Source organism: Malus domestica, chromosome 07 (genome assembly GCF_042453785.1).
Source record: "Malus domestica chromosome 07, GDT2T_hap1".
Lineage (NCBI taxonomy): Eukaryota > Viridiplantae > Streptophyta > Magnoliopsida > Rosales > Rosaceae > Malus > Malus domestica.
Genome location: NC_091667.1, coordinates 29,676,618 through 29,689,285, shown reverse-complemented (window position 1 = coordinate 29,689,285; position 12,668 = coordinate 29,676,618). Strand labels below are relative to the sequence as shown.

The following is a 12,668-nucleotide window of genomic DNA, read 5'->3' as shown; positions in this document are numbered from 1 at the left end:
GATGCTCATGAATGTTAACATGAGTGATGCTTATGAATGTTGATATGAATGATGGTCATGAATGTTTATGTATGATTGTCATGAGTGATGCTCATGAATGTTTATGTATGAATGACATGAGTAATGCTCATGTATAATTTGGAGTACTGGGCGTACTTTTGATCACCTGGTTGGTGGCATGAAGGAGAGTACGGGTTGTACATTTCATCATCGGGTTGGTTACATGAATGGCTAGTTGCCAAATGATATTAGAGTACGGGTTGTACATTTCATCACCTGGTTGGTGGTAATAGCGGCAGGTTGCCGAATAATTTTGGAGTACTAGGCCTACTTTTGATCAACTGGTTGGTGGTAATAGCGGCGGGTTGCCGAATAATTGTGGAGTACTGGGCGTACTTTTGATGACCTAGTTGGTGCTATTTTAGGCTTATGGGCCTTTGCTCTCCACACAACATTCCAGCCCATTTATTTTGGGCTTTGCCGTTTTTTTTTTTACTATTATTACCCTCTGATGGGGTTAATACAGATGTCTCCGAAAGATAAAAAATAAATTACATCACTCAAAACAAAGGTTTCGACAGTTGCAGATCGTTGGTGAGTACTGCACCTACTGCGTACTGGGTTGTTGCAGATCTTTTTCCATGTGCGTATTCCAGTGGCTTCTTCAGAAAAGTGGGAACATGTATGATGAAAGTTTTCTTTTTCAAAAATTGATGGCATCTTCTGCTTTACTTTTGTTTTTGCTTTTCTGCTTTCTGCAATTATCTCCGATTGAGTAGTGGGTTGTTTCATCATTCTCTAGTGGTGGTTTAGAGAAGTAATAATGATAAAGCAAAATAATAAAGAAAAAAAAAGGGTCTTATCTTGATTTGTTTGTGTTGTCCATGTCGGCTTTTCCAGAAAAGCTTCTTTAGTCTCTCTCTTCCTCTAAATTTTAGAAAAGCACTGATAAAGCTTATGGCCTGTGAAGCTCAAATGCAACTTGGATTGCTTTAGAAAAGTCGGCATTTAATACAGCATTTCTAGCCCCTGGTTCTTTAAAACACCTTCCTCATGTCTAGGCCCGGCTTTACATTAGCACATGGTGGGACTGGGGGATTGAAATCCAGAAAAGACCGATTGCTCAGCAGTGTCCCCAGCTGTTAAAGAAGAAATGAACGAGTTCGCGGCAGTTTTGGGTGCTGAAGGCGAGAAATTGGTGGTAGCAGCAGCGGCAGAATCCATCTTCCTCTCAGCGCACCCAATACCTTTTGTCAGTGCAACCGGAATGGTTTTTAGATAAGGATTTTTATGGCAGCGGTGAAAGGTGAACCACCAGCGTCAGACAGTAAATCTTGAACGCAGTAGATTGTTGAGAACAAAAGGTTGCTCTGTTCTTTGATCCCGGGGTTCTGCAATTGAAGATATCGGAATTTGGGTTACCGGAGCTTTCCGGGATAGGGCGTGGCCGATTCTTCCTCTGTCCAACAACGAAATGACCTTCCTGAACTTGGTTACTGCCATTTCCATCACCGCTTTATACTCTGTTGCATCTTCCGTGTTCGACGACACGGACTGGTGATGGTGTTGTGAAATCAAGCTAATAAACTTCTCGACGCTCTGGATTTCGGCAGATGCCGCTTCCTTCACAACATTATCCTCCCGCTTTTCTGCAAAAAAGGAACCCAGAGCATAGGATCACTGCCCCTTTTGCCGTGCCCCTTTGGTCAGTTCCACCACACTATCCCAGAGGTTGCCCCATAAGGAGACCTTCATTTATGAGAGATTTTGATTATGGCTCTGGAATTTGGAATTTGGAATTTGGAATGGATTGGTGAGCGTGGAGAGAGAGATAGAGCTCTGTGTCTGTGTCTCCATGTGGGTTTTGCAGATCCACGGTGGAGGTGAAAAATTGAGAAAGAATCGACATAGTTTTTCGTGTCGTTTCCCACAGATGGCGCCAAATGTTGATGCACAAAACCAGAGGTCTTGGAACAACGTAAATCCGACCGTGAATCTGTATGAAATGTAAATAACACAAGGTGTATCGTGGTTCACCCCAAGATTTGGGCTACGTCCACACTGATTATATTTCTGAGGGAGAGAGAGCTCTAAATGAGAGTGAGAGCTTTGAGAGGGGTGAGAAGGCTTAGGAATTGGCCTGTTGAGGGTGAGAATGAGGCCCTCTATTTGTGAGGGTGAGGGGTCTTTTTATAGAATAAAGGCTCATCATTTATTACATATTTGCCCCTTCCCTTATTATATAATTACATTTGAGTCCCCCGAGTATTTATACGAGGTCTAAATACGGAGGCCCTAAATATGGTATAAACAAGTATGATATTTAAAATGATTTTAAAATTTTAATAATTAAAAAGAAAAAGAAAAATACCCTACAACTCCCCGTGGATTCGAACGTTACTACTAATTTAATTAGAAAGACAGAGAGATCCAAAGAGAGGGTCGCAGGCAAGGGTGAGAGAGAAAGATAAGAGAGAGCACGTAGAGATAGGCGTGGAACTTGGGCGGGTTGGGCTTGTTGCATGGTCAAACCAACCCTAACCCAACTTTTACAATTCGGGTTGGGTTCGGGTTCATACAGGTTTAGTCTGGTTCGGGTTTGAAGTACGTTCAGATTTATTCAGGTTGGGTTCGGATTCGTCCAACTTTATCGAGTTCAACCTTATAACACATTATTTTGCATAACTATACAAATTTTGAACCAAAAAGCGTCAATATTAGTTAAAATTTCATATACACAAAAGTTAAAACAAACAACTTAGAGATCTTACTTCTCTTGAAGTATTATCTGTAGCAAAAAAATTATGTGCATGGAGCTATTCCAAATAGCCTCAGACAGTTGAAAAGTTTATTATTTCTTTCCATATACAACCTCTCTTCAATAGAATACTTTTCTGTCACGGAACTCTTCCTCCTGGCATGGACCACACTTTATTTCCAAACATAGTAAATGTTGCTTACAATGGAAACCAATTCAGCGGACCAATGCCAATTTCCAGAAATATTTTGGAGGTTTAAAGATTCAGGAATTGCACGAGTTTCCAAAACTATTTGGGAGTTGCATGAGTTTGAGGACTGTCTCTGAGAGGTAACTTATTGGATGGGACAATTCCTGAATCCTTTGAGTTCTTTGAGAGGGATTGAATATTTCAATCTTTCTTATAGCAACCTTTCCGGCATAATTCCAAACTATTTGGAGCGTTTCAAGTTGCAGAATTTGAACCTCTCATTTAACAATTTTGAAGGTGCAGTAGCAATGCAAGGAATTTTAGAAAACACAAATGCAACTTCTACCATGGGAAACACACGGCTATATGGCGGTACACCTAATTTAAGATTGCCCTTATGCTTTATCTAAGAAAGTACTACTTTTTAGGCTGAAAATATTCTCTCAATTGCTTGTGGGGTTGTTGGATTGATCGTAGTGTTGCAACTAGTGTTTCTTTGCCGATCAAGAAAAGCAACAGATCGGTTCTCGGCTGCAAATTTGATTGGTGGTGGAAGTTGACTCTGTATACAAGGCAATTCTCAATCAGCATGAGGAAAGAATTGCTGCAGTGAAAGTACTCAATCTTCAAAATTCAAGTGCTTCTAGAAGTTTCATAGCTGAATCTGAAGCCTCGAAAAGAATTAGGCACCCAAATCTTGATTCTCAAGGAAGCGAGTTCAAAGCTTTGGTTAGCTGGTTCAAGGTGAAAGGAAGCCTAGAAGAATGGCTGAATAGGTCAGTTCAAGGAGTAAACATGCCAACCAATCTGTAGAAGCATTCAAAGCTTTGGTTAACGAGTACTAATGCCACAGATAATGCATGATATCGTGCCCTAGATTATGAAAGACAAAGAATTGAGGTATGATTGATTTGCGTTGCAATAATTGTTAGCATACAGACTATTATCTTGTATGTAAGTTTCTTCAAATCAACAATCTATGAATACTAGAGATTAAGAGTTTAAGAGAAAGAAAGTGGGAATTTTAGAGAGAGAAAGCTAGAGCTTGAAGAAGAAGCGAAACTGAGATGATTTCTATTCATTCACACGCACACTGAGCACATGTAGCAATTAGGAGTAGAATATTTCTTCATCACATCATTTAAATCTAACCCTTCATTCATTTACCCTATAAGGTAATGACACATGGCATAAACTATCACTTACTCTAAGATTACATCTTAGCTGCACACTTGGACTATGATCCAAAAGCTGACATTTAAACTGAATTCTTATTACATTTCAGCATATACACTTATAAACTAACACTCATTTCTAAGTGATGTGCTGAAATCACTCCCAAAGCTGTCCTCAGAAATTCAAATCGATCCCTTGCCAAAGCTTTAGTGCATATATCTGCAACCTGTTCTTCAGTCTTACAGTATACCAGATCAATCTCACCATCTTGAAGTACATCTCGGATGAAATGAAATTTTCGATTAATGTGTCTGGTTTTGTGAGGATGAACTGGATTCTTTGATATGGCAATTGCTGAAGTATTATCACACAACAACTGAGTTAGTTCTGCTTGTTCTTCCTCGAAATCAGAGAGTACAAATCTTAGCCAAATGGCATGTACAGTGGCTTCTGTTGCACTGATGTATTCTACCTCTGCGGTTGAAAGAGCAACACTGCTTTGTTTGATTGAGGCCCAAGAGAACACAGCCGAACCGAGATTAAATGCATAGCCAGATGTACTCCTCATGTCATCTTCACTTCCATTCCAATCACTATCATAGTAACCAACCAACACTACTCCTTTTCCCTTCTGATAAACAACTCCATAGTTCACAGTGCCTTGTATGTATCTCAAAACTCTCTTAGCTGTCCCCATATGCTTCTTGGTAGGATTGTGCATGAACCTAGCCAATAAGCTTGCTGCAGACATGATATATGGCCTTGTTGCTGTCAAATATAGTAAACTTCCCACCATTTGCCTATACAAAGTCTCATCTGCCAGATCACTTCCATCTACTTTTGAAAGCTTTTCATTCATAGCTAATGGTGTTGCAACAGGCTTGCAATCCCTAAGTCCAAATTTCTCAAGCAAAGTCTTTGCATAGTTCTTTTGATGCAAGAAAATGTAATTGTCTGTCTGCAGTACTCCAAGACCAAGGAAGTGATGAAGTAATCCTAGATCAGTCATCTCATATTGTCTCATCATCTCACTTTTGAACTCAACCATCATCTCCTTTGAACTTCCTATGTAGATAATATCATCAACATATAGTGACACAATGAGAATGCCACTGTGAGATGTCTTGATATAAAGTGTAGCTTCACTCGGACTTCTGTGGAATCCAGCCTTTGCAAAATAGGAATTTATTTCTTCATACCAAGCTTTTGGAGCTTGTTTCAAGCCATATAAAGCTTTCCTGAGCCTGTGCACTTTGTCTTCCTTGCCTTGTATAACAAAACCAGATGGTTGATCCATATACACCTCTTCATTCAACATTCCATTTAGAAATGCAAACTTTACATCTAATTAAAATAATTTCCATCCCTTTTGTGCAGCAAGGGCCACCAAAGTTCTCACAATGTCAAGTCTTGCCACTGGTGCAAAAGTTTCATTAAAATCGATTCCAAGCTTCTGGGAATAACCCTTTGCAACTAACCTTGCTTTGTTTTTCTGCACAGAACCATCCAGATTTAATTTTGTTTTATAAACCCATTTGACTCCAATGATTGGTTTATCAAATGGTCTATCAACAAGATCCCAAGTATTGTTCTTCTCAATCATAGAAATTTCATTTTCCATAGCCTTTTGCCATGATTCATCCTTGGTAGCTTCTTCAAAACATTCTGGTTCTATAATACAAAGATTACACTTCTCATATATTTCTGCAATACTTCTGTACTTGAGAAGAGTGTGATCAATATCCTGTGGACCTGTCATTCTTTCTTGATCACAAATTTCAGTAACTGAGCTTTGCACAACATTCTCTTCACTAGCTTCACATTGTGTTTCAGAATCACAAGCACTCCCTTCATAGCTTTGTTCTTCTTCTGACATCTCAGTAATTTGGATACTCACCCTTCTTTCCTTTTGTGCATTCCAATCCCAACATGCCTCTTCATCAAACACAACATCTCTGGAAACAGTCACCTTTCCAGATTCAATGTTATAAAGCATATATCCCTTCTCACAACTACCATACCCCAAGAAAATACACATCTTGCTTGCCAAATCTAATTTTTGTCTCTGTTGACTTGGTACATGAGCATAACACAATGAACCAAACACCTTTAGATGCTTAATTCCTGGTTTTCTCCCACTGTAAGCTTCAAAAGGTGTTTTCTTATTTAAAGCTTTGGTTGGATATCTATTCAGGATATACACTGAGGTATTGACTGCCTCAGCCCAAAATTCAAGTGGAATTTCCTTCTCCAACATGAGACACTTAGCCATTTCCACAATGGTTATGTTCTTTCGCTCTGCCACACCATTTTGATGTGGTGTGTATGGAGTGGTCAGTTTTCTTTCCATGCCTACATCTTCAACAAACCTGTTAAACTCCATTGAGGTGTATTCACCTCCTCGATCACTCCTAAGTTGCTTTAGCTTATATCCACTCTGCAACTCCACAGTAGCTTTGAACCTTTTAAACACACTGAGAACTTCATATTTATGCCTTAAAAAATAAACCCAACACATCCTGGTGTAGTCATCTATGAAAGTGAGAAAATATCTATTTCCAGTTTTTGTAATTGTATGCATTGGGCCACAAATGTCACTATGTACAAGGTCTAGAGGAATTGATGCTCTAGTAGTAGCTTCCCTTGGAAATGCTTCTCTACATTGTTTACCAAGAACACAACCTTCACATACTCCTTTAATTACTTTAATTTCTGGTAACCCTACTACCATTTCTTGTTCCTGCATCAATTTCAAACTGCTCATGTTTGAATGTCCCAATCTTCTATGCCACATAGCAGTAGAGAAACATACATTTGCCTTGAAAGCAATATGTATTCAGACTGTAATTTCATTGGAAAACTTTGATTTCCCTTCATTGGTACTCTAGCAACCATGTTGGAATATGAACTGTCATCATAGATTTCCACCTTGTGACCTCCAAACACCAAGTAATAACCGTGCTCCATCATTTGACCCACACTGAGCAAATTTTCTTTCAGTCCATGCACAAGCATAACCTCATTGATATATCTCTTGCCTATTTTAGTTTCAACTACAAGACTTCTTTTACCAGTTACATCAACAAGCTGTCCAGTACCCATTTCAACTTTTGCAGTTACATTCTTATTAATATCCACAAGTAAATCCTCCCTTCCAGTCATATGATTACTACACCCACTATCTACATACCATACATCATCACAGCCCTTTACACTAGTATTAGTTTGATTACTAGCATAAAACATGGTGGGTGTAGATTCTACCTTATTTGCATAATTGAGTTATTGCACTGGTTTCTTGTTATTGCACTCCCTTGCAAGATGACCAAACTTATCACAGTTATAACACTTTGGTTTACCTTTGAATCGGCACTCACCAAAATGCAACTTGTCACAATGTTTACAAGAATTTCTAGCACCATCTGTGGGTTTGTTATCCCACTTCTTCCCATTTGCCTTCCAATTCTTATGGTACTTTGCACTTTGATTTCCAATGAATTTTGTTGGTTTGGGATTCACATTAAGACTAGCAAATGCTTTCTTAGTTTTGTGTTCAGAATGTCTATCTAGTCGTAACTCAAAACTCTTCAAAGAGGCTATTACTTCTTGTACCTCAATCACATCCAAATCCTTCGAATGCTCAATAATATAACATATAGAATCATAAGCTGATGGCAAACTAATTAATAACTTTTGAACAACTCTCTCTCGAGATAACTCCTCTCCATAACTCCGCATTTGATTTATCATATCAAATAATTTTGTAAGATAAACAGAAAGTGATTCATCATCTCTCATTCTTGTATATTCAAATTCCCTACGAAGACCTTGCAATTTAACACTTCTAACCTGTTTATCACCATGGTACCCTTGCTGCAAAATATCCCATGCGCCTTTTGAAGTTTCTTCATGAGAGATTCTGGGAAAGATCTCATCTGAAACAGCTCCTTAAATCAGACCCAGAGCTTTAGCATTTTTCATCAGTCTCTCGGCTAGAGTTATCTTCTCAATACTACTCGATCCCTCTTTTTCTTTCTTCTTTCCATCAGATTCACCATCATCCTTCGAATCTGAACTTTCGAATCCTCTCACAACCAGATCCCACAGCCCGTGAGATTTGAAAATTGTCTTCATCTTAATACTCCAGAACTCATAATTATCGCCATTGAAAATCAGTGCTCTCACCTCACTACTACCTGATCTTGCCATGTTAAACTCAGATCACAATCGACTCGATTGCTGGGTAGCGCCCTTCACAGATCCAAACGCCGAGTATCAATTGATCGAACATGGCTCTGAGGCCATGTTAGCATATAGACTATTATCTTGTATGTAAGTTTCTTCAAATCAACAATCTATGAATACTAGGGATTAAAAGTTTAAGAGAGGGAAAGCTAGAGCTTGAAGAAGCAAAACTGAGATGATTTCTAATGATTCACACGCACATTGAGCACATGTAGCAATTAGGAATAGAATATTCCTTCATCACATCATTTAAATCTAGCCCTTCATTCATTTACCCTATAAGGTAATGACACATGGCATAAAATATCACTTACTCTAAGATTACATCTTAGCTGCACACTTGGACTATAATCCAAAGGTTGACATTTAAACTGAATTCTTATTACATTTCAGCATATACACTTATAAACTAACAATAATAGGAGTTGCTTATTCTGCAGTAATGCCAAGAGAACGAATGGACATGAGCAATGTCATAGCTGAATTATGTTACATACGGGATGTGCTAACTGGAAACAGGATGCCTAGAGACCAAACCACATGTGGAGATTATAAGTAAATGTGCTCAATGATGTGAGCGTATTCCATTTGATGTTTTTATAGAGATTACAAGAAGTATTTGGATGAAGAAAAAACTCTTCAAACCAAGGATAATTCACAGATAATACAAAAGATAAATAACCTATTCACAGATAATACAAAAGATAACACTTGCAACATATAAGGTTTATCTCAGCCTTCTTTTTGACTGATTTGGCTATGATCTTCAGTGAATGTTGTGGCAGGAACCTTTGAATTTGAACTTGGTTTATCACACCCCGCAAGTTGAGCGGTTGCCGTCGAACGGGAAGCTTGGACAGAAGATAGTTAAACCGATAAGCAGACAGGCCTTTAGTAAAAAAATGGGCAACCTGATCTTGGGTAGCAACATAGCCCACTTAAAGTTCACAGCAAGTAACCTTCTCGCGGATGTAATGGTAGTCCACTTCTACGTGACAGTTTTGTGCATGGAAGACCGGATTAGAGGCCATGGAAATGGCAGAAATATTATCACACCAGATCTTTGGGGGAGAAAGTCGGAGATGAAGGTCATTAAAGATCTTACGAAACCATGAAATTATGGCGGCTGTAATTGCAAGCTGACGATATTCAGACTCTGTGCTGGAACAGGAGACACCTCTTTGTTTCTTGGAACTCCAGGATACAAGATTAGAGCCAATGAAGATGTAATAGCCGTCAGTGGAGATGTGATCATCAGGATCTCCCGCATAATCTGAATCGGCAAATGTAGAAAGAGTTAGAGAGCCAGGTTTATAAACAAGACCCTGGTTAGGTGTGGATTTCAAATAACGAAGAATTCTTTTGACTGCAATCCAGTGTGTAGTGGTAGGTTTGTGCATGAATTGGCAAACTTGTTTAACAGAGAACGCAATATCCGGACGTGTGAACGTGAGATACTGAAGAGCACCGACCACACTACGAAATTCAGTAATGTCTGATAGTGGTTCGCCATCATAAAGACTAAGGTGTTTGCCACTGACTGCTGGGGTGGAAACTGGTTTGCAATCAAGCATATTGTGCGTTGCAGTAGATCCATAATGTACTTGGACTGAGATAAATGCATGCCATGACTAGACCAATGAACCTCCATGCCTAAGAAATAATGTAAAGGACCAAGATCCTTCATGGAGAAAGCAACTCCCATGTCCCGTATTAAAGTATTAATGCACTGAATATTATTGCATGTGATGAGTATGTCGTCAACGTAAATGAGTAAGTAGATTTGAATCGAACCATGACAGTAAACATAAAGAGAAGAATCTGCCTGAGAAGCTACAAACCCAAGATGTTCCAAGTGGTTGGAAAAACAGTGAAACCATGCCCTTGGGGCTTGCTTGAGACCATAGAGAGATCGTTTCAGTTTACACACATGTGTTGGAAATTGAGAATCAACAAAACTTGTGGGTTGTTTCATATAGACCTTATCAGACAGAGAACCATGGAGAAAAGCATTTTGTACGTCCAGTTGTCGAATGGGCCAAGCAAACTATACTGCAAGAGCAATGATGAGAATGATGGTGGAATGAGTAGCCATGGGACTGAATGTGTCCCCATAATCTAGGCCAGGTTGTTGATGAAAACCATTTGCAACCAGTCGTGCCTTGAACCTGTCAATAGAACCGTCCGGTTTCCGTTTGATTCTGAAAACCCATTTGTTGGGAAGGACATTCATGGAAGGGTGGTAGGGAACCAATGACCAGGTGCCAGCTCGTTGAAGGGCATTGAACTCGTCAGCCATTGCAGTTTTCCATTCCTGAAATTTGTGGGCATGAATGTAACAAGTGGGCTTAGTCAAAACATTAGTGGTGGAGGTATGGGCATACTTAGACCTAGTTTGGGAGTGAGGTGCTTAAAAAAAAACACCTATGAAAAAAATCTGTTAGGGTTTTAGGTGTTTGGTAAACTGAAAAAAAAAGGCTTATTTTGGAAGCTGCTGTGAGAATAAGCTAAAATCAAAGGAAAAAGCTGAAGCTGTTATTTGCAGCTTTGGAAAACTGGCTTTTTTCAAAGCACACGGGGCTACAGTGCTCCTTTAATGAAAAGACCCACTATCAGACTGCTTTTTTTTCCAAAAGCACTTTTACAAAAAAGTTTACCAAACGCTCTGCTGATTTATTTCACAACCGTTTATTCTCACAGCACAACCGCTTATTCTCACAGCAGCTTTTTTTCAAAGCACAGCAATACCAAACCAGCCCTTAGGGTTAGGTTTATGGATGCCATCTCTGGCACGACTGACCATGGGATGAAGGGAGAGAGGTTCTGAAGGGGACACGGGTAAAGTGGTGGAGATGACAGAGGAGTCTAAAGGTGGCAGGGTAGATGAACTATGGGTTAATGCGTGGGGTAGGGTAGATGAACTAGGGTTTAAGGCGTGGGGTAGGGTAGGTGAGAATGGAGATAAAGGGACATTGGGAGAGGAGAGGGAGTCAGAGGATGTGGTGAGTTGTGTATTGGAGATAGAAGATAGAGAGAGTTGGTTGTGGGGTAGAGTAGGGGCCGGATGTGATGGGGATGGGGATGGGGATGGGAAAAATAATTCAAGAGGACTATGTACAGAAGGAGTACTATTAGGTATGAGAGATGCAGGAGGAGTAGCACTGGACATTCCTCGAAATGGGAAACACTGTTCATAAAAAATGACATGCTTAGACATAAAAACACGACCTGTTGACGAATCAAGACACATATACTCGAGTTGTTGAAGTGAATAACCTAAAAAGATACATTTCTTGGAACGAAATTGAAGCTTATTTGACATGTAAGGACGTAAATATGGAAGGACAAGGATTGTCTGCCCTCCCTTTTTCCATGCCCTTCCATGCTCTCCTGTTTTGTGTGGTCACGGTTAAGCCACGTCAACATTTTATATTATTTTTTAAATAAAGATAATAAGACAAAAATGAATAGTAATATAAAATGTTGACGTGGTTTAACCGTGACCATATAAACAGGATGGCATGGAAAAATGGAGGGCAGACAATCCTTGTCCAATATGGAAAGCATGCACACCCAAAAACTTTGAGAAATTCATACGATGGTTCTCATTGAAATAATTTCGTGTATGGAGAAGTGAGATTGAGAACTTTGGTTGGCAGGCGATTGATTAGAAAATTAGCTGTATGAAAAGCCTCAGCCCAATAATTTTGAGTCATGTATGCATGAGCAAGGAGAGTAAGGGCTGGTTTGGTATTGTTGTGCTTTGAAAAAAAGCTGCTGTGAGAATAAGCGGCTGTAAAATAAATCAGCAGAGTGTTTGGTAAACTTTTTTGTAAAAATGCTTTTGGAAAAAAAAAAAAAAAAAAAAAAAAAAGCAGTCTGATAGTGGGTCTTTTCATTAAAGGAGCACTGTAGCTCCGTGTACTTTGAAAAAAAGCCAGTTTTCCAAAGCTGCAAATAGCAGCTTCAGCTTTTTCCTTTGATTTCAGCTTATTCTCACAGCAGCTTCCAAAATAAGCCTTTTTTTTTCAGTTTACCAAACACCCCTCACATCTTTTTTTCATGGGTGCTTTTTTTTTAAGCACCTCACTCCCAAACCACCACTAAGTTCAGTTTCAACCAAATGACGGTGTTTGCGTTCTGCCATACAGTTTTGTTCAGGATGGTGAGGACAAGTATATTGATGATGAATACCATGTTTTTCCAAGTAATTTTTTAAAAAATTATTGATATATTCGCCTCCTCCATCAGTTTGAAAAGTTTGAATTTTACGTTGAAATTTATTCTCCATTTCAGTTT

At 39.2% G+C, this 12,668-nt stretch overlaps 1 pseudogene; it reads right to left on the bottom strand.

The window, feature by feature from the left end:
* Positions 1-1,009: 1,009 nt before the first annotated feature.
* LOC139197404 (probable WRKY transcription factor 7) lies at positions 1,010-7,546 on the bottom strand (annotated as a pseudogene).
* Positions 7,547-12,668: the final 5,122 nt, after the last annotated feature.